General features: G+C 37.9%; 1 non-coding gene across 1 annotated transcript; it reads left to right on the plus strand.

Moving 5' to 3' along the window:
- The first annotated feature begins 16,451 nt into the window (after positions 1–16,451).
- LOC141640211 (small nucleolar RNA R71) lies at positions 16,452–16,558 on the plus strand. The gene has a single exon (XR_012542901.1). It is a non-coding gene; the product is annotated as a small nucleolar RNA R71 (small nucleolar RNA).
- The last annotated feature ends 5,124 nt before the right edge of the window (positions 16,559–21,682 follow it).

Raw genomic sequence — 21,682 nt, forward strand, 5'->3', positions numbered from 1 at the left:
TAAGTAAGCTAACTGCTTAAGTCTATCAAACATTAATTAACTAAGTAAATCACAACATTAATTAAACTAATTTTAACAAATTTAAGCCTAATTACTCTTATAAATATCACAATATCAAATTTCTAACATCCCCAACTAAACATATCATAAAGAAGTAATAATCACTATATCTAAGTTACAAATTCTTGTTTAAGATCGTCTTCACTTAGGACAGTGAAATTATAATAGTTTGTGAGACAACTTAAATTAAGACGATCTTAAACAAGAATAACTGAAGTCAAATTATATGTCCCACATTTCATGGCTTGTATTTTTTATTTGTAGATACAGGATCATGGGGAGTGTCTAATTCCATTTGTGCTGCGGCTTGCGTGATTTTTAATTGTCTCTGGAAATGATTTTATGTTGGCATTGTATGATGATTCTAGAGTTCTTTCATCCAAAGTTTGATTTTTATAGTCCATATATCAGATATATCTTCAACATTTTCCCTACATGCCCTTAAAGTTTCCTGCCTCCACCATCTTATACTTATAGCAAAATTGAGCACCCTATGGCTGAATTGGCCTGATCCTTCGTAAAATACGTAAACTATCAAATAAGTTGCATTGGGTGTGAAAGAATGTATGGGCATTATGATCATCCCTGTCTCTGTCCATCCTTTCAGTACACCACACCTTCCGAAATTTTGAAGAAATAATTCTTATGAAGTTATGTGCACTATCCGATAACAGAACAGCGGATTCAAGTTTTATGTTGGATTTGGCATTTGTGAACAACCATAATAACACTACTAATATAATTTGTGAACACACCCAGGAATCGTGCTTTGCTTGCAATTTAATAAACATCACCAATATTAAATTAAACCAAAACCTAACCCTAACTTCCCCAATTTCACCAAAACCTAACCCTAACTTAAGCAATTTCAAAATTACATTCAAATCCTAACAAATAATCAAATATTACACAAACTTAAGTCTAAACAACCATAATAACACTACTAAAACAATTAAGAACAAAAAAATTATGGAAAAAACATACCTAAATAAAATTAGGAAAAGGAGAAAGAAGAGGTTTCAATCGGCCTGACCACAGTACCGGCGGTGAGGTGGGTCCAGTGAGGGTTGCTCCGGGAGTGTCGGGACGTCGACGTGATGTGGGTCCGGCGAGGGTGTGTCCGGCGAGGATGGATCCGACGTGGGGTGGTGGGGAGTGAGAGAGTCGTGTGGTAAATTGTGGAGTATGTGTTTGTAAATTGTTAGGGCTTAGGAGTGATAATAAAAAGAATATGTTTGGTCGTTTTTTATTTTTTTGCTTTGGTCTATTTACCTACCGATTGTTATTTCGGTCTCTAAATTGAGTATATCGGTGGTTAATTTAATATTTAGAGACCGATTTTATAATATTATCGTCTGAAAGATAATCGGTGGGTAAATTACCGACCATATTTAATTTACCAACTGATATCGGTCGGTAATGGGATTCAAAGACCGACTTTTTGAGCGGTCGGTAAAATCGGTTGGTAAACGACTTGTTTCTTGTAGTGGTAACTGGTTGGCGGATGTGCATAGACTACAGACAGTTAAATGCCGCCACGAAGAAAGACCACTTTCGCCTTCCTTTCATTGATCAGATGGTAGAAAGGTTAGCCTCTCATAAGTTTTTCTGTTATTTAGATGGATACTCAGGGTTCTTTCAGATCTCTATTCATCTGGATGATCAGGAAAAGACTACTTTTACTTTTCCTCAGGGTGTTTTTGCTTATCGCAGGATGCCTTTTGGTTTGTGTAATGCCCCTGCCACCTTTCAAAGGTGCATAATGGGGATATTTTCTGAGTATATAGAGTCTATTATGGAGGTCTTTATGGACGATTTTAGTGTCTATGGAAGTGATTTTGCTAATTGTCTGTCTAACCTTGATAAAGTGTTGCAGCGCTACATTGTGGTTAACCTTGTGCTTAACCTGGAGAAGTGCCATTTTATGGTCAACGAGGGAGTTGTCTTAGGGCACTTGGTTTCTGATAGGGGCATTGAGGTTGATAAAGCAAAGGTGCAAGGGATTCAGCAATTACCTCCTCCTGTTAATGTTAAAGGAGTGAGGAGTTTCCTTGGTCATGCTGGCTTTTATCGCCGGTTCATTAAGAATTTTTCAAAAATTGCTAAACCACTTACACAGCTGTTGCTTAAGGATACCCCCTTTGTATTTACTGACGAGTGTCTTTCTGCTTTTAACAGGTTAAAGCAGGCCTTAATTTCAGCACCGATTATCCAGCCTCCTAACTGGGATCTGCCATTTGAGATCATGTGCGATGCTAGCGATTATGCACTAGAAGCGGTGTTAGGCCAGCGGAAAGACAAGGCTTTGAATACAATCTACTATGTGAGCTGAACTCTATATGAGGCTCAAGTGAAGTACACCACTAGTGAGAAGGATCTGTTAGCTGTGGTTTATGCGCTGGAGTAATTTCGTTCTTATTTGATAGGGTCAGAAGTCACTGTTTTTACTGACCATGCAGCGCTGAGACTCCTTCTTGCTAAGATGGATACTTCTTCTCCAGGAATTTGATCTGCAGATCAAAGATAAGAAGGGTGCAGAGAATGTAGTAGCTGATCATCTGTCGCGATTATCGCAGCAGGAGGGAGAGGATTCCTTACATATTGATGATTCTTTTCCCGATGATTCCTTATTTGCTATTTTGTCTAACACTAAACATGATCCATGGTATGCATATTTGGTGGTGAGCTTCCACCCGACCTTTCTTATCAGCAGAAGAACCGTTTTCTTTATAATGCCAAGCAGTACTTCTAGGATGACCCTTATTTATTTAAGGAGTGTGCAGACGGTCTCTACAGACGGTGTATGCCGCAGTGGGAGACCAAAGCAATCTTAGAAGGCTGTCATTAACCCTCTTATGGTGGTCACCACGGTCCGTCGCGTACCCTGGCTAAGGTACTTCAATCTGGTTTTTACTGGCCTACTTTATATGCCGACGCTAAAGTGTTTGTTTCAGCTTGTGATGCTTGCCAACGCTCTGGGAATATATCTAAGAGACATGAGATGCCACAGAATGGCATTCTAGAGGTCGAGGTTTTTGATGTCTGGGGCATTGATTTCCAGGGACCATTCCCATCTAGTAAAGGTAACAGGTATATTTTGGTAGCAGTAGATTATTTGTCTAAATGGGTGAAAGCCATTGCTTCACCTAACTGTGATGCCAAGACCGTAATAAAGATGTCAAAAAGATTATTTTTCTCCGATTTGGTGTCCCTAGGGTCGTCATTAATGATGGGGGCATGCACTTTAAAGAAAAGAAACTTACTTCTATATTATCTAAAGTCGGTGTCCAACATCGTCGTGGTTTGGGGGTATCATCCCCAAACTAGTGGGCAGGTTGAGGTCTCTAATAGGGAACTAAAAGAGATTTTGGTTAAGGTAGTTTCTAAATCACGGAAGGATTGGAGTATTAAATTAGATGAGACATTATGGGCTTATCGGACTGCCTTTAAAACATCGATTGGTGCATCACCATATCGGTTGGTTTATGGGAAGTCCTGTCATTTACCTGTCGAATTAGAGTGTATGGCTTGGTGGGCTATTCGTGAATTAAACTATGATCCTAAGTTATGCGGTCAGAATCATTTATTATAGCTAGATGAGCTGGAAGAGTTTAGGCTAAATGCCTATGATAGCTCGCGCATCTACAAAGAGAAGACGAAGAGATGGCATGATAAAAGGATCATACCTCGAGAATTCCATGTCGGGCAAAAAGTGTTGTTGTTTAATGCCCGACTGCGCTTATTTCCTAGTAAGCTGAAGTCCAGGTGGAGTAGCCCCTATACAGTGACTGCTGTCACCAAATTTGGGTCCGTTGAATTAGAAAGTTCTGAGGGGAATAAGTTTAAAGTCAATGGGCAATATGTGAAGCATTACCATGAGGCAAAATGACTTGGATGGCAGAGTTGAAGTTCTCTACTTCGACAATCCTGATGAGCCAGATAATTGAAGTCATTAGGTCTTGCGGGACCTCTTAAACCTGCACTAACCGAGAGGCAACCCTTCTTGTATTTGTTGTAATTATGTTTAAACTTTTTGAATTGTTTTTCGTGTGCTTTAGACGCTAGTTTTGGAAACAATAGGCTGAGCATATCGGCTACTTTCAGTCCCGTTGCTTTTTGTGACATTTTTGCAGGAATCTAACGGGGACCGTTTGATCGAGTACTTATAGTCCTCGATCAAACACTTTTGCTGCTCACTTTACTCGATCGAACACCAGTTCTTCTCGATCGAGTATATGCAAAATAGGCCTTTTCGATCGAGAGCCTTTCCTCTTCGATCGAGAACTTCTGGCAACCATCTTACTCGATCGAGCTCCTCTACTCCGTTCGATCGAGTAATGCTGATATATTTCTTATGCTGCGATGTCACGAGGCTGATTACGACCTCCCTTGTTTATGGTCGATTTGGGGAGGTCCCTCCTTCACGTCATCTTGTAAGTTTTCCGAGTCCCATTCTCCTTTTCTCTTCACTTTGCATTCCTTTCCCTATTCTTGGTACAATGAGGGCATTGTACGGTTTGGTTTGGGGAGGTATGCATCCATATCTATGTCTGCATGTTATTTTATTGCATTTGCGTTTTCACTTTTACTTATTATTCGCATGCATTGTTGTTTTTCATTCAAAAATCGTATAAAATTCAAAAACAATTTCAAATAAATTCACGTTTAATTTTGCTTTTAGGTTGAGTCGGAACGTTGAACTTTTATGCTACATTGAGTCTTTTACCCTTGCCGTGCATATTCTTAACATTTTGTTGGCATGGTAATGTGCATAATCTACGAGTTTTTGTCTCAAACTTATCTGAACGAATAGACTTGACTCTTTTATTGGCAAGATACATTTACATTCTAAGGTTTAGAGCTTGATAAACTGGTGACATTCATGACCAATTTCATATCGGATATGAGTAATACTCTCTCTAAGGGATGACGCCCTTTTCTCGGTACCTGTATACATTCGGTTTGTGGTGGTGACACACGTGGAGAGGTAATTTACAATCCCTTCTTTCATTACTACCCATAAACTTCACAATAGTCAAAATTTGCCTTTTTGACCCCTTAACTACATCCAAACTTAGCCTGCCCTGTCAAGCTAGTTCCAGTGGTTTTTGCGGGTATGCTGTTACTCTTGTCTTTTTGGCTCGCTTTGAAAGGATTGGAGTTGGTAGTATGAACTGAAGAAATGAATTGAGAGAAAAAGAAAGATCGAAAAAGAAAAGAAAAATAAGAATGTTGAAGAAAAAAAAAAAAAAAACATATATATGAAAAAAGATCATTGAATAATACTCCCATGCTTATCATTACTTCTTATGGGGATTCCTTTGTTGAATGTGAGTGATGTTTTGCCACAATGGCACAGTTCTACATTATATTTTGAGTAGTGAAGCAGGATGTTTTTCCTATTTTGTTATGGTTGTACTGGCTTGACCTTATCTCCACTTATCCAAATTCTTTTTATCCCTTCTTACCCAATAACTATACCTCACCTCATATATAAGTCCTCGGCATGTGTCTCGGTCCTGATTGGTTGGTATGCATATGTACGGTCGGTAGAAATTGATTTCATATCAGCTGCATGCATGTTCTTATAGGTCGAGTTAGGTGAGTGCCTCTACTTCTTTCTATCTGATACTAACATACTCACCTTGTGCTTAATTTATGTGATGAGTGACCCATGAGAGTCCGATATATTTGAGTCTTGCAAGGTCGACGGTTCGATAGTTTAAAGCATTAATTTAACTTGTTTGCACTTACTTATCGCCACTTTGTTAGTTGCTGCATTAAATTGGCTTGGGTGAACGATTTGTAGCTGATAAGTTGGTCCCGTTCTGTTAGTTGTCTTTAGTTGCATTCATAGTTTGCTTGTGGACAAGCAAAGATTTGGTTTGGGGAGATTTGATGCGTGTATTTTATATAAGGTTTTTACCCTATTTTTACACGCATTTCTATGTTATTTATGTGGCATCTAGCTACAAATACCCCCGAATAGTCTACTTTGGTTTGTCTTGTATTAATTGCAGGTATTAACCGGAAAGGAGTATAATTAAGCATGAACTTGTCCCAATTTCATGCATTGTGGAGAAAGAGGACTCAGAGCTTGGAATCTGCCACTTAGAGATGCTTGAAATGGCTTCGGAAGGTGTTCAAGAAGTCCACCCGTGCTAATATAGGTCGATTGACCAAGTTGGCTACTTAAACTGGTCGATCGAATGCTTTACATTGCTGAAGTTCTTCGATCGAGTTCTTCCTTTGTTCGATTGAAGTAGTCGTTTGTTGAAGTTCTCGATCGAGTACTCTTGTTACTCAATCGAGAGGTTTGATGAGTCTTGTTCTCGATCGAGTAGTTTTAATCTACTCGATCGAGAGGTTTGTTCTGATACACGGATTTAAGGTAATTTCGAGATATTCTTTTGTAATTAGGAATAAATAGGAGAAGTGGCGGAAGTCATTGGATCTTCTTCTTATTCTTCTCTTTTCCTTTCTCTTAGTCTCTATCTTAGAACTTTACATTGGAAACCTAATGCTCCATTGCTACTCTCTTGTATTTGGTATTCTCTACTCTTTATTTCAATTAATTACTTTTGCCTTATTGTCTTTATTCTTTTAATCCATCTACTCTTTTTATTCTCTTCTTAGATTATTTATTATATTTAATTCAGATTATTTATTATGGTTAATTCTTTCAGTTTATGTGTTGTTGTTTATTCAATAATTATGCATAGCTAATCTCCGTTGCGAGGACATAGGGGAGCCATGATTTTAAGGGGATTATGAATAGGTGACTAAGGTTTAGTGCGAATTAGATCTGTGTTGTTAATCACTGCAATTGACTGTAATTATTTACTTGAGTCGACGCAATTAGATAATTAACTTTGGTATACCTTGACCTGGATCGGAAGATTGGAAGGGGTAAGACCTGCAGTGAACATTAGAACATTCTAATGAGGGCGGAGGCTAAGTTAGTGATGTTCTAGGGTGAATAGCGGACCGGAAGGACCTTTTCATTACCCTACAGACCGAATTTGCATTGACCTTTGTCCCTAGACTAGACTTCTTGAGAGTCATGGCGAACCGATTGTCCTAGCTGCTTTCTCTCTTTTGGTAACTCGTTAAGTTCCTGCTTTATTTCTCTTTATTTTCTTTCTCTCTTATCTCCGTAGTTAGAACAAATCATCTAAAATCCCCAAGAAACAGTTACTCAGACGGACTTAGTTTAGCATACATTTTCCCATCTCCCTGTGGAGATCGACCCTACTTCCACTAACTTCTGTTAGTTATTTTAGGTATTTATTTTTGGTACTAAACGACGGTATCACACCTTGACCGTTGGATCTTTATCTATCGTTATGTTTAGACTCACCTTTTAGACTTGTTATTCATGGGATATATTTTCCCCCTATTTTGGTAAGCTTGGTTTGTAATAATCTAAGTTTACCTATTGTTTCACTCGTTTCATTTTATTAGTGACTCCCGCATGTTAAACTTTAACTTGTAATAAGAAGTTTTGAAAATTTCCTCATTCCTGCTTAAATTTATTGGTTATATTTTCCACTTTATCGCGGGGTGTCACAGTTGGTATCAGAGCCTACGTTCCTCCTGACGCACACACGTGTACCCCAAATTTAAACTTGAACTTGACCTCGAATAATGAATAAGAGATGGGTAGAATTAAGGACCTAAGTTGGTAGTCTCTTTGTGTATGCTTTGTGGTAGGTTCTAACATGTATGTTTATTGTCAATTAATGATTTTTGTGCCTTTGGATCAATAACCGTGAGCTTACCTATGTGGCGATCAAGACTTGGTGCCTATTGCCTGAAATTGAGGATTTATTCAACCTTTTGAAGAATGCTTCAACTTTCCTGAAGATTTCTTTCTCGTTCTTAGTGTACCTTACCTTATTCTTTACCTCTTGATGCTACTCCCTTCTAAACTCTCTCTTGTTTTACCTTTGAAACTAGTTTGGTACCCACCCCACCTATCCTTCGTTTCTTGTCTATCCTTCCATAATACCTCGTATATAGATCTCTCTCTCTTGAAAAATGTTGCTACCCTTCCCGAAGATTCTTTCCTCTCTTGGAGTACCTTGTCTTATCCTTTTATCCTTGTGCTTCGTTACTTTGCGAAACTCTCCTCTTATACCTTGGAAACTACTTTTTTATCTTTGCTTCTTATAAGACCCCTCATGTACACCTTCATTTTTATTTTAGGAGATGTTAACCTTGGTTAGATAATTTTTGGCTTTTGAGGAGATCTTGTGTAGTTGATCCCTAACCCTTGTTTTTAGAGGTTGTGTTATTGGAAAGGCTTGGAAAGTGTAGTGAGACGTTTCTTGAGATACTAGTGCCTAGTGCTTGACTTAAAATGGTTGAAATTGAATGGTGGAATTGAAGATGTAAGATTGAGTGAGTAAGTAAGTTGAGTTTATGATTGGCTTTCGTAATCACTTTGGATATGAGAGTTTGATAATGTAGATGTTACCATTTGATAAATGCTAATTATGGGATTATTAGTTGGTCTAAGTGAGTGATCTCGATTACTACTTGAGGTATGATATGAGAGTGAGATGAAGCTACATTATTGGAGAGTCTTAGCGCTTGTTTTGGAAGCTAGGACGGATAATGGTATGGTTGACGCCAAATGTTAAGTGGAAGAACATAGTTACAATTTATGGTGTTAGAATGAGGAAATATGAGGTGGTAAAGTGTTGTTACAACTAAGACCTTGTTTCTTGAGAACTCGATGGTAAGTAAAGTTCTATGATATCGGATTGGAAAGAAAATACTTTGGGATGTTGATGACCATAATGGATTGGTGATGTGATGATTTTATATTAGTTGGCTCTTGAGAGTTCTTGAGTTGAGAGAGACTTAGTATTAAGAAGTCTTTGTTAACCCTATGGTTTTAACTTTGAGGTTGTATTGAGTACTTGAGATGATGGGATGATGTTGTAGTTGAGTGTTGTTCCGCTTTTGGGAATCCGTAATAAGTAAAAGGATAGAAGGACTCGAGATCCTATTGATTTTTCAAACTTGGGTGATTATGCATCTTTCTCAAAAGAGTGTAGTAGAGTGAACTTTCATGAAAGGAGTTTTTAGATTGGCATGTTACTACGTTGTTTTGAAATGAGAACCTTGTGGAAAATTTGAGGAAATTTTTCTAGGAATTTAGGGCTTGGAATTAGGATCTTTGATTGAGAATTTTACCATGTTGGGAGACTCGTAGTTGACGCTAGTTGGATATAGGTTGAGATGGTAGCTTTGATCTTGAAAGTTATGCAAGAGGTTGGAGGAACCGTTTAGGATGATGTTGTTGTTTGTGTTTTGAGTATGTGGCGTCTCCTTGTTGTCTAGTTTCCCTTTCTCTTAGACCGTAAGCTTCACCGTTCATACCTCTCTTCCTCGTTCTTTGTGCTTCCCTTTGAGGTTGATACTAGTGGGCTATAAACTCTATGTTCTTTGACCGCCTTGTTGACCTTACCGTGACTTATTACCCTTAAAAGTTCGTCATAGCTCTTTTGTTGGTTAAGTTTGGATCCTCTTTGCGTACTTTGTATTTATGATGTCTAAATTACTTTTCATTTCGTACAATTTCTGAACATTTCAAGCTAACATTTTTGGTTCGTTGTTAAAACTTTATGTTACTTTTACAAAACGTTACCTATTTTAAAGGTTTGCAAATGAAAATTTGATTTAATTCCCTTTTTGTTCTTTGAGTACAGACTTTGTTATCGTGATGTTTGGTTGCTAAACCCGAGTTGCTTTTACCTTTGCTCGATTTCTAACTAACTTTGATTTATTGATGAATATTTGTCAACCCGAGTTGGTAGTCTCTTTGTGTATGCTTTGTGGTAGGTTCTAACATGTATGTTAATTGTCAATTAATGATTTTTGTGCCCTTGGATCAATTTATAACTTCACCAACAACTCTACAATTAGTAAAGAGGCAAGTAAAGGTCGGATCCCAAGGGACGGGAATTGAGATGAGATTTTCTATTGCAACTAGTGGTGTCTAAGGGTGTCACAATTGGGGTTTGAAGTAGAAGATCACCTCCAAGTTGTGTCAAGCTAGGGTACCTTTGTCCTCATTCGTTTAATGCTTTTGTCAAAAGTAGACTTCCTATGGTGTTAGAAACACTGGAGGATCGTGGAATTCCCCTTCTTGCCTAGACAAGAAAAACGGTCGTCCCCTCTCTACTATGCACAAAAATGGATACGATGGATAAAAGGATCGATAGTATTTGAGTTTCATTTGGGAGTTTGCTTTTATTGTTGTTTTTCCCCCCAATTTCTTGTGGCATATAATATTTGAGAACACTTTCTTGCCATTTCTTTTGATTTTTGGCTTTTCAATACTTGACAACTTTCAACTTTTCTTTGCATTTCTTTTTAAACATTTTCAAAGTCACCCCATATGTAGTGAGGGTGCCTTATATTTGAAGCATAGAAGTCTATTTTTGCTCCTCTTTTCATTTGATGCATTTTTGCAAACTTTCTTTCACTTTTCATTTCATTGAACTCAAATCAATTTCTTTTTGTGCCCATTCCCCTTGACAAAAATGTGGTAGAACATGGATGAAAGATGCATGGTTTCAAGGGTCACCTTGGAATAAACGGTAGCCAAGGAGTTATCACACCACAAGGTACTCTTGACTAGGCGTTAATCCATGGGTCAAAGGATACTAACATGACACATCCTAGGGTGTTTTACAAGTATTCTAACAAGCAAAGTCTTAAGAAGAAAAAGCATCTACTAGGGCCTATATACACTTGTCAAGCTTCCCAAGTAGACGGTTTCGCAAAATTTTCTAACATGCAACTATATGCCATGATGCAACTAGCATATATACATCCTAATACAAATGATTCTACCAACTAATATGCCAAGTATTCTAAATGCAAGTCCTAGATTCACATTGTTATACCGCATCAATCAAAATAAAGCCACATAGTCATTAACATAAAGAGGAAAAAGGAGATTGGAAAGATCATACCATGCGGTCTTCAATATCCTCATGTCTCGGATGTGGCGTAGTCAATCAATGTGAGCAAGGATATAATAAACACAATATATACAACAATATATACAAGACTACACTACAAAGGAAATGAACTTGTTTTTGGTTTTTCATTTTTTCAATTTTTTATGGTTTTTCGAAATTTTTTGATTTTTTTGGATTTTTGAATAAAAGTTAAGTTATAATTCCCCATCTCCACACTAATATGGGCATTGTCCTCAATGGCCAAAATGATGGGAAATTATGCAAACATGATGCATGAATTCTACACTAAATGCAAGCTATACTAATCTACACTACATGATGTATGGGTTTTTGTTTATGACGGAGAGCGTAATTTAGATTACCTCCCGTTGCGTATGCATGTACTTCCCCAAACCGAGATAGACATTATTTCTAATGTCCTAAAGTTGGGGGTAGTTCATGCACACAAGATGCAATGCATGAAACTAAATTTGTCATTTTGGATTTTCAAAAGTGGGAACAATAAAATAAGAACACCTCAATGGGGCCAAGGTGTTAGTCCTCTATGTTGCTAGGAGACTCCAACCATGATCAAGATAAAATAAATAAAACAAAGAAAGAAGTAGACAAACCTCAAGAAGGTAGGAGCCTCCAAAGCTTGCTAGTCTTCCACCATATCATCATTGTCATCATCTTCCTCAATAAAAGTGGACTCATCACCACTTCCCTCTTCACTTCCTTGCTCACTTCCTTCATCATCTTCTTCTTCATTAGCCTCTTCTTCTTCATTTACCTCTTCATCAACAACCTCATCACCGACAACCTCATCATCACCCGGTATCTCACCCCTAGATGCACTTGGAAAGAAGACTTCCCTATCCGCCCAACTAGGCAAAGGACATGAAGGATCAAGTAGTCCTTGTCTAGCTAAATGAAGGAGGGGTGGATATTGGGGCTAAGTATGCATCTTCCCGATCCTTATAAGCTTGTTTGTGCATCTCTTGCATAAGTAGAGTCATGTAGTCATTGCTTTCTTCAACACCTTCGGGTTTGAACTCTTGATACTTGAATGGATAGGGTGGTGTGACAATGGAGAAGGAGGGCATTTCAATTTCACCCCTTTGTTGACGGATGATGTATTCGGCTTCCTTTGAGAGGGGAAGAAGGTAGTTTGTTCTATGAACACTCAAACGGCATATCTTGGAAGGCAAAGTAAAAGATCTAGCATCATTGGTGAGCCACCCATATTTGGTGTCAAGAGGATTATGCGTAAACCACTTGTACTTGTTAATTATGGCATCCACGTCAATGAGATGACCCCCTTTTTTCGCCACATACTTGTTATCCTTGTTGAAATTCGGATCAAAGTACTTAGCCAAAAGAGTAACTAGACCTCCATTTACGATAAAAGCGGTGCCTTGCTTTCCACAATCAACATTTAGCCATCTTTCCACCAAAAGCCTTAGAGAATTGTAAGGTTTGGTGAATTCCCTTCCAATATTTAAGGCCGACTCAAGTAGAATACAATCAAGCTTGGTAAAGTGGTTAGTGTCTTTTCTTGCAATGATAGTGTTCCCAATGACCTTGTGCCACACTCTAATGCCCGGATGGTGGACTAATAGAGCGCGACTAGCATGAAAGTTCTCAAATTTCCTCCCGGAAATCGCCTCCCAAAGAGGAGCGGGGTCATATTTTTAGGGCTTCTTGTAATAACGAGGTGTATCACTAAGACCTAATGCTTTACCCAAGTCATCAAAGGTGATGCGCCTACTCACATTGGCAAGGCGGAACTCGATGTTTTCTCTAGTCTCTACCTTAGTTACTTTCAAAGAACTCAAGAATTCTAAGGTAAGGGAGGCGTATGTCAATTCTTTTGTAGCAAACAATTTTCCCAACCCCATGGCTTCAAAGAAGGCTTTTTTTTGTTCAAGGACACCCAATTTGTTCAAGGCATCTTCACATATGAATTTGGTGGGTAGAAAGGATTTCCTAGCATACTTGGCAAATGTATCCCTATGGGAGTTAGAAATGAAAATTACCTCCGGATAGTTTGATAATTGAGCAATTTCCGGAGTGGTTGATGTTGTTGCTTCCAAGGGAGGATTTTGTTGTTGTTGAACTTCCAAGTTTGCACTAGCAACCACCATAGCCAATGAGGCTTTCTTTGCTTGAAGGCATTGTTGCCTTGTTGAGAGTGCCTTTGCCTTAGGTGCCTTTGTTGATCCTTTTGTTCTTACCATTGATGAAAATACCAAGAAAAGAGTGAAAATCTTCAATTTCCAAGTATACCCAAATCGATTTTAAGATGAAAGGCTTTGCCTTTGTAATTTAAAAATCGACTCAAAGGTTGAAGATTTTGGTATTTGGATTGATTTTTGTTGGAAGAGGAGTGATTAATTGTTGTTAAAAGGAAGTTTGGATTTGATTTTGTTAAATTTGGTTGAGGAAATCTTGTTTTGGTGATGGAGAGGATGAGGGTTTTGAGTTTTTGGGTTTTTGGGTTTTTGGTAGTGTTTTGAATGAATGAATGAAGAAATTAATGTGGGAGGGGTATTTAAAATACCCGAAAATTTTGAAACTGCAGGGGAAGACGGGCGTCTTTCCTTCGGGACGCTCAGATTCTCCCTATTCTGGGTTCAGGATTCTCGCCTAAAGATGGGCGTCTTTCAGCTGGGATGCTCGGATTCTTTGACTGCGGGACGACCGGATTCTGCTGAAGACGGGCGGATTCTGATACAGCAAGCTTTCTTCTTTTGCACTGGCAAAAAGACGGGCGTCTTTTTGCATAGACAGGTGGGTTCTTCAGGACGAGCGTCTTCTCTACCAGGACGCTCGGATTCTTCGACAGTCCCAAAATTTCAATTTTTCAGTTAAAATGGACGGACGGATTTTGATAAAGACGCTCGGGTTCCCTAAAGACGAGCGGATTCCCCTTGAAGACGCTCGGATTCTCCCTAGTCTACCCGGATTCAGTTCCATCCGTGCACTTGCATATCCCGTGTCATTTTTCATTCTTCAAATCCCTTGTTCCTCATTGTAGGGGCACTACTAAGGCATGAATAGCCTAGGCAAATGCTATCCCCACACTAAGCTAAAGCACTACACATCAATTAAATTATTAGTCCCTCCCTCACTTCTCTCAAAAATGATAATTACCTTGATCAAAGCATAAAAATCCAAAAATGACAAAAAATGCAATGTAAGAATTAAAATGCGAGTTAGGGAGTTAGAAATATTTACAAATGGTGGTTTAGGGAGGACTCCACCAAACTCTCATCCTTAGTGAGATGTCATGGGGGCATGTCCAAGGTGTTGTTGATGTTGCTCAACACCTTGAAGAAGTAGTCCAAAGCTTGTTCATTATCATGATAAAGATCTTCAATAGACCTTTGCCCTTGTTGTTCTTCATGTTGGTCTTTATCAATAGCATTACCAATATAGGGATTGAAAATCCCTTCAAACTCATCGTCCCAAAGACCACAAACTTCAGCTACTTGGTCACTAAAGACCTCTTGAATTGATAGAGACAACTTTCCTACTTTCTTGTCTTGGCCAATGAGGTCATCCTCTTCATTGCTTGACTTTGGTGAGCTTTTCAAGCTCTCTTTGTTACAATTCACTTGCTCTTTGAATGAAGCATCATCAATTTTCTTCTTCCATTGGAATTCCGACTTCTTCCTATCATCCTTCCGGCTATAATGATCAACCATAAAACATGGTTCATGCAAACGGGGAGCTCTCATGGTCTTGTCAAGATTGAAAGCTATGCTCTCATCTCCCACTTCTAGAGTGAGCTCTCCATGCTTCACATCAATCACCGCACCCGCGGTGTGCAAGAAAGGTCTACCTAGAATGATTGGAATGTTAGAGTCTTCTTCCATGTCAACAATGACAAAGTCCACCGGGATGAAAAATTTCCCAATTCTTACGGGAACATCTTCCCATATCCCTAATGGTGTCTTCGTCGATCTATCGGCCATTTGGAGTGTGATATTGGTGCATTTAAGCTCTCTCATCCCTAACCTTTTACTCACCGAGTACGGCATAACACTCACACTAGCCCCTAGATCACATAAGGCTTTGTTGATCGTGGTGTCGCCAATGGTACACGGTATTGAGAAGCTTCCCGGATCTTTAAATTTTGGAGGTGAACTCCCTTGAAGTATTGCACTACTCACCTTAGTGAAGGCGATATTCTCAAGCTTCCAGATCGACTTCTTTGTGAGGATGTCATTCATGTATTTTGCATAGGCCGGCACATGATTGATTAATTCCGTGAAAGGAATTGAGACTTCCAAATTCTTCACAATTTCCATAAATTTTCCAAGTTGGTCATCAAATTTGGGCTTGGCTTGACGACTCGGAAAAGGAAGTCTAATCACAATGGGCTCCTTCCCCTTGACCTTGTCTTCATTTTTCTTTGAAATTTCTTCTTTTGATGGTTCTCCATCTTTGGAGTTTTGCACAATTTCTTCTTTGTAACTAGCTTCCATAACTTCATCCTCAACTTGCTTCTTCGGTGCTTCATACCTTGTACCACTCCTCAAGTGAATGGCACTAACCGTTTCATGTCTTGGGGGATTACTTTGAGGTGGTAATTGCCCCTTTTGTCTTTGTGAGCTTGAAGATGCTAGTTGAGTCAATTGGGTTTCCAACATTTTGGTGTGAGCTAGGATGTTGTTGATGGTGATTTCCTTTGCTTGACTATCCTTTTGAATTTGAGTGAAAAACTCTTGTTGATTCTTTTGCATTTGGAGGACCGCTTTTTGAACATCAAAACTTTGGTCATTTTGTTGATTGTATGGAGTTTAATTTTGGTAACCTTGGTTTTGGTTGTAAAAGGGTATTTGATTTTGGTTTCTCATGGGAGGTGGGGTGTATGTTGGTTGAGGGTTTTGAACATTTTGGCTTTTGTATGAGAGATTTGGATGGAATTTGGTGTTTTCATTGTAATAATTTGAATAAGGGGTACCACTCTTGTATGCTTGAAAAGCATTCACTTGTTCATTTGTTCCCCTACATTCACTTTGGTCATGTCTCAAAGTTCCACAATTCTCACATATCCCACTTGGGATTGATGAAGATGCCGTCATGGCATTAACATGATGCTTTGGTGATTTTGAGGCTTCTTCAAGTCTAGCCATAGCTTTTTCAGACTTCAAATTGATGGTATCAATGTGAGCACTAAGTTAAGCACCCAATTGAGTAATGGAGTCCACTTCATGCTTTCCTCCTCTAGTAGCCTTGCGAGGTCTACTATATTGTGAGTTATGGACCGCCATTTCCTCAATTTTGTTCCAAGTTTGATTGTCATCAACTTCGGTGAACATTCCATTTGATCCCATGTTGAGAATGTTTCTCGAGTCTTCATAAAGACCGTTCCAAAATTGTTGTACCAAGAACCACTCGCTAAGTCAATGATGAGGACATGAGCGACAAATTCCTTTGAATCGCTCCCAAGCTTCATATAAAGATTCCTCATCTCTTTGCTTAAAGCCCGTAATTTGAGCTCTTAGCATGTTAGCCTTTTCCGGTGGATAGAACTTTTTGTAGAAAGCTAGAGCCAACTTCTTCCTGTTGGAGCTTGTGTCCTCCACAAATTAGTGTGATAACATTTGTAACTCTCTTACAGGTTCACAAGGGTATACTTAGTATTTTAATCAGTTGATTAACGATTACCTAATAACGGTTGGCTTGCTAGAAAGTTTGACGTTATTATCATACAGATGGCGGTGATCAACTGGTCCCTAAAGGTCACACCTATAGGATGTGTTTGAGAGATGTGGTTATGGAAATGTAATCACATTGATGTCTTATATGACTAAACAGTTAGTCAATGTGTTGATGAGACAATTATTTAAAGAAGATTAAATAATATTAGTTGAGACAATTAATCACAATTAAATAAATTGAATATAATAAGTTATATTTAATTAAATGTATGTAATGTTAGCTTGGACAAATTAATCTGTTAATTCGTAATTAGATGTAATCGGTTATATTTAATATCAACAAGATGAATGTGTCATAGTGGTAATAGTGAGGGTACTCAAACCAAGAGGTTGTGGGATCGATCCTCACTAGATGACAATTTATATTTAACACATTTTATACATTTTTGGAATAACCGAAAATAAGGAAATTATAATCCTTATTATTTCGGTTTATGGGCCGAATGAAGGAAAGAATAAGATCTTGATTTGCCTTCTCTTTTTTCGGTTTTATTAAGAGAAAGGTGAGATGTTTTTTCAACCCTAATTCATTCCAACCTAATCCTTGCCTCTCATCTCTACGAAAAATACAAAAACCTAAAAAAATTAATTAGTTAATTTCTGGATCGATTCTAGCATAATCAAAGGGCATTTCTCATATCGTCTTGGTGCAACTGATAGGCGAATATCAACTTTGATATTGTTCTTAGGTTGTTTTTGCTAGGACCGAAGGTTATTTCTTAATCCTTTACAATTTTGTTTATGCAATTTATTTTATGACTAGTTTCATCATGTTATAATTCGTTATAGTCCTAAAATTTTAAGAGATGCATACAGATAAATCCCACAAGTGTTATCAGAGCCAAGGCCACGAATTTTAATTTTGATGATTTTCATAAAATTGTTTGTAAACAACATAAGGGTTTCGAAAAAAAAATTAGGGTTTCGGTATAAAAAAAAAATTTTTTTTTTGCCGATTTGTTTTTTTTTTCTGCCGAGTTTATGCCTTTGTTGTTGATGATTATTTCCATTTCGATTTTTCATATTGTTGTTTAATCAGTTAACATAAACATATGATAAATTGGTAGTTTCTGATTTAATGAAAATTAAGTTAAAATTCAAATGGAATCGTCATGTTTATGATATAAAAATTGTTTTTGGTATATAGTGTTTGGCATATAAGATTAATCATGTTTTATTAATTCATATGGTAATCATGTTCTAATAGCAACTGTAAACGATTTTCTTCATCGAATTTATGTTTTAGGGCATTTTTGCCGCAAAAGAGACATAAAAGAGGCATTAGGGTTCTTGTTTTAATTTGAGCCGCGAAAATTTTTTTTTCTGTTACTGTTCACCTCTCGGTTACTATTCACAGTGGGCAGAAAATAAAAAAAAAAAATTTGTTGTTTTGTTTCGGTTTCTACAGAAAAACCGTGAAAAAGAAAAAAAAAACGGGTTGTTTTTGTTTCTTTTCAGTTTTACCGAGAAAAAAAAATTCTGTTTTTTTTTTTGCCGAGACAATTAAAAAAAGGGGGTTTTTAATTTTTGTTTTGTTTTGGCAAATTAATTATTGTGAAGCGGTTCATTATTAATAGATACCTAATTATTTTAAAGCAGTTTAAAATATTGATGGATTAAATTCATATTACAAGTTTAATATGAATTAAGATTAAAATTAATGTGATTAATTGAGGAATTATCACTTAATTTGTTAATTTAAATAGGTGGTTTGGATAAATTAATCAACATAATTAAGGAATTGTGTCATGTATGTTTAATTTATTTTTAGTTGATGCATTTTATTTTTGTTGAATGAATCGTTGAATGAATTTATTTACGTATTGTTTTGCAATCGGTTGTAATTTGTAATACTTAGTGTGGCCTTAGTCAAATTATGTTTTCGTAATGAAGGAAACATAATTTTTGTGTAATTATGAGATCTCGAATCTCCTTTATTTTTCTTTAGTTTTTGGGTTTTGAAATTAGAATGTAATAAATAGGTTTATTATGTAAATTTATTTATTTTAATTTTCAAAGAAGACTAAAGATGGAGATTGGAGCTCACTCCCGCTACATGGATCAAGATGGAACATCGAGACAAGCTTCCCGGGTCCAAGGATGGATTCCAAATTTGTATTTAATGTTCATTTTGATAGGATAGGCCACACTAGGACTTTTTATTGTTTTTACGTTTTTCATTCCTATTGCTTTTCATTCACATGATAGTTTATGCATCATATTCCGCCTAAAACCAAACCACCTACTAAAATGCATGAAAATTGACACATATAGGTTGTATGTTAGTTTTCATAGACATACAGATGTCACATGTTTATTAAGCCATCATCTTAGTTTATTCATTCACGCATGGTAGATATTAGTTCACATAAAATGAATTAAAATAAAGTTGATGGGATCTTCCTCTAAAACGGAAATTGAGATTAGTCTTTATAAGGGCAAACAACTATGAATCCCTTCTTCGTCGGTAGGCATAATATGACCCCTTCTACGTTGGGTAAGTAGTTTGTGTTGACTTAGTTTATCTCAACATTATAGTCTGAAGAGTTTCTCGTGATTATGATGGACTAAAGATAGAATTTACAGAAATTTATCGACCAAGAATTCTAACGGTAGAATTAGCTAAAAGGTTAGCTTATCAATTTACAGATAATTGAGTCTTGGGATCATTTATATAATTCTTGAGGAAGGTCAATTGTATAAATGTTTTGAGTATTCGCGTTATGACATTAGAGCATTAGACTTAAATTAAAATCGATGCACATGCTTATTAGTTATTCTTCTTTTCGCAGTGTAGAACACGTTTATTTTACTGTTACCACAAAATGCCTGGAAATAACGCAATCCAAATGCCTAGTGCCACACTTGGACGCGAGTCCTGGCTGAAAATATTCATGGACCAAATGAATCAGTTCACACGTCTGAAAAACGACGGGTCCAACTTTGCGGACTGGGAGGCAGCACTACGGAATGCTGCCATTGCTGACGGTAAGCTCAGGTACATAACTGAGCCAATACCGGTAAATCCAGGCCCCAATGCAGGAGTCAACGAGTCACTCGCTTATAATGACTTTGTTATGGAAGCGGGTGCGATAAAGAACGTACTCATCTTTGCAATGGAAACTAATTTGCAGAGACGCTTCATTGCTCAGGGTGCAAACAAGATTTTCACCACGCTCACTAACGAGTTCTCAAAAACACCGAGAATCGTTACATATGAGCATACCTGTCGCTTCTTTGATGCGAAACTCCAGAAGGGCCAACCGGTTAGCCCACACATTCTTCACATGATTGAGAATGTCGAGAAGCTGGAGGCACTTGATTGCAAAATCAGTGAGAGCATTGTCATTGACGGAATGCTTCATTCTCTTCATGATGGTTTTGCCCTTTTCAGGGCGAACTACTACATGAATGACTTGAAAAAGAGTCCTCATGAGCTACACTCCCTTCTCGTAGAGACCGAGAAGGATATGAAATTGAGTGGGAGTATGAAGCAGGATGTTCTCACGATTTCCAACAAGGGTAAAGGTAAGGGCAAGGCTCATGGCGACCTAGCTGTAGGTAAGCCAAAGTTTAAAAAGCCAGGAAACGGTAAGAGTGGGCCCGGTGAGACTAGTGGCTCACAGGGCAAGGCAAAGAGCAAGGGCGGTGACATTGAGTGCCACCATTGTCACAAGACTGGACATTGGAGGAGGAACTGTCCGTCCGTGAGGACATCAAAGCAGCCGCGTCGTTCTGTTGGTATGTCATCTTGTATTCATATGATTGAGATTAACCATGCAAGTTTCGGAACTTGGGTACTTGATACTTGTTGTGGTTCTCATCTGTGTAATCATTTGCAGGGCCTAAAGAACACCATGCCTCTCGAAAAAGGTGATGTGGACTGCGCGAGTCGGGAATGGAGCACGAGTTGTCATTGCCTCGAAGGGAACATATGTAATCCAACTCCCTAGTGGTTTTGAGTTATTTTTAAATAACTGTTACTATGTACCCATTTTGTCTAAGAACATTATTTCTGTTTCCGTACTTGCTAAAGACGGTTTTGCATTTTCAATAAAGGATAATAGCTGTATTTTCTCTTTCAATGAAATGATTTATGGCAAAGCAGTTTCCATGAATGGAATTTACATCTTAGATCAAACCACGGAAGTATTACACATGAATAATAAGAAATTAAAGGTTGGTGACAAAGATCAAACCTATCTATGGCATTGTCGAATGGGACACATAAATGAGAAACGCGTAAAGATACTCGTCGATAATAGGACTATTCCCGCATTCGATTTTTCTACATATGGCACGTGTGAATCATGTCTCATTGGCAAAATGACTCGAATTTCCTTCAAAGGTGTTGGAATGCGTGCTAGTGACCTATTAGGACTCATACATACTGATGTTTGTGGACCTATGTCAATTACCGCTAGAGATGGCTATAGATATTTTATCACTTTCACGGACGATTTAAGTAGATACGGATATGTCTACTTAATGAAGCATAAAAGTGAGTCCTTTGAGAAATTCAAGGAATAACAGAACAGGGTTGAGAACCAACTGGGTAGAAAGTTTAAAGCACTCCGTTCAGATCGGGGTGGCGAATATCTTTCAAATGAGTTTGATCAACACCTTAAAGACTGTGGAATGATTCTACAGTTAACTCCACCAGGAACACCTCAATTAAATGGTGTGTCCGAACGGATAAATCGAACCTTACTTGATATGGTTCGATCCATGATGAGTCACACGGTAGTGCCTGATTCATTATGGGGTTTTGCTCTTTTGTCAGCTGCTCTTATACTTAACCGAAGTCCGACTAAAGCTGTCGACAAGACTCCATATGAAATGTGGAAGGGAACGGTCCCTAACTTGTCCTTTATTCGGGTTTGGGGCTCCGAGGCTTATGTCAAGTTGAGA

This window comes from Silene latifolia, unplaced genomic scaffold (assembly GCF_048544455.1).
Source record: "Silene latifolia isolate original U9 population unplaced genomic scaffold, ASM4854445v1 scaffold_73, whole genome shotgun sequence".
Taxonomy (NCBI): Eukaryota; Viridiplantae; Streptophyta; class Magnoliopsida; order Caryophyllales; family Caryophyllaceae; genus Silene; species Silene latifolia.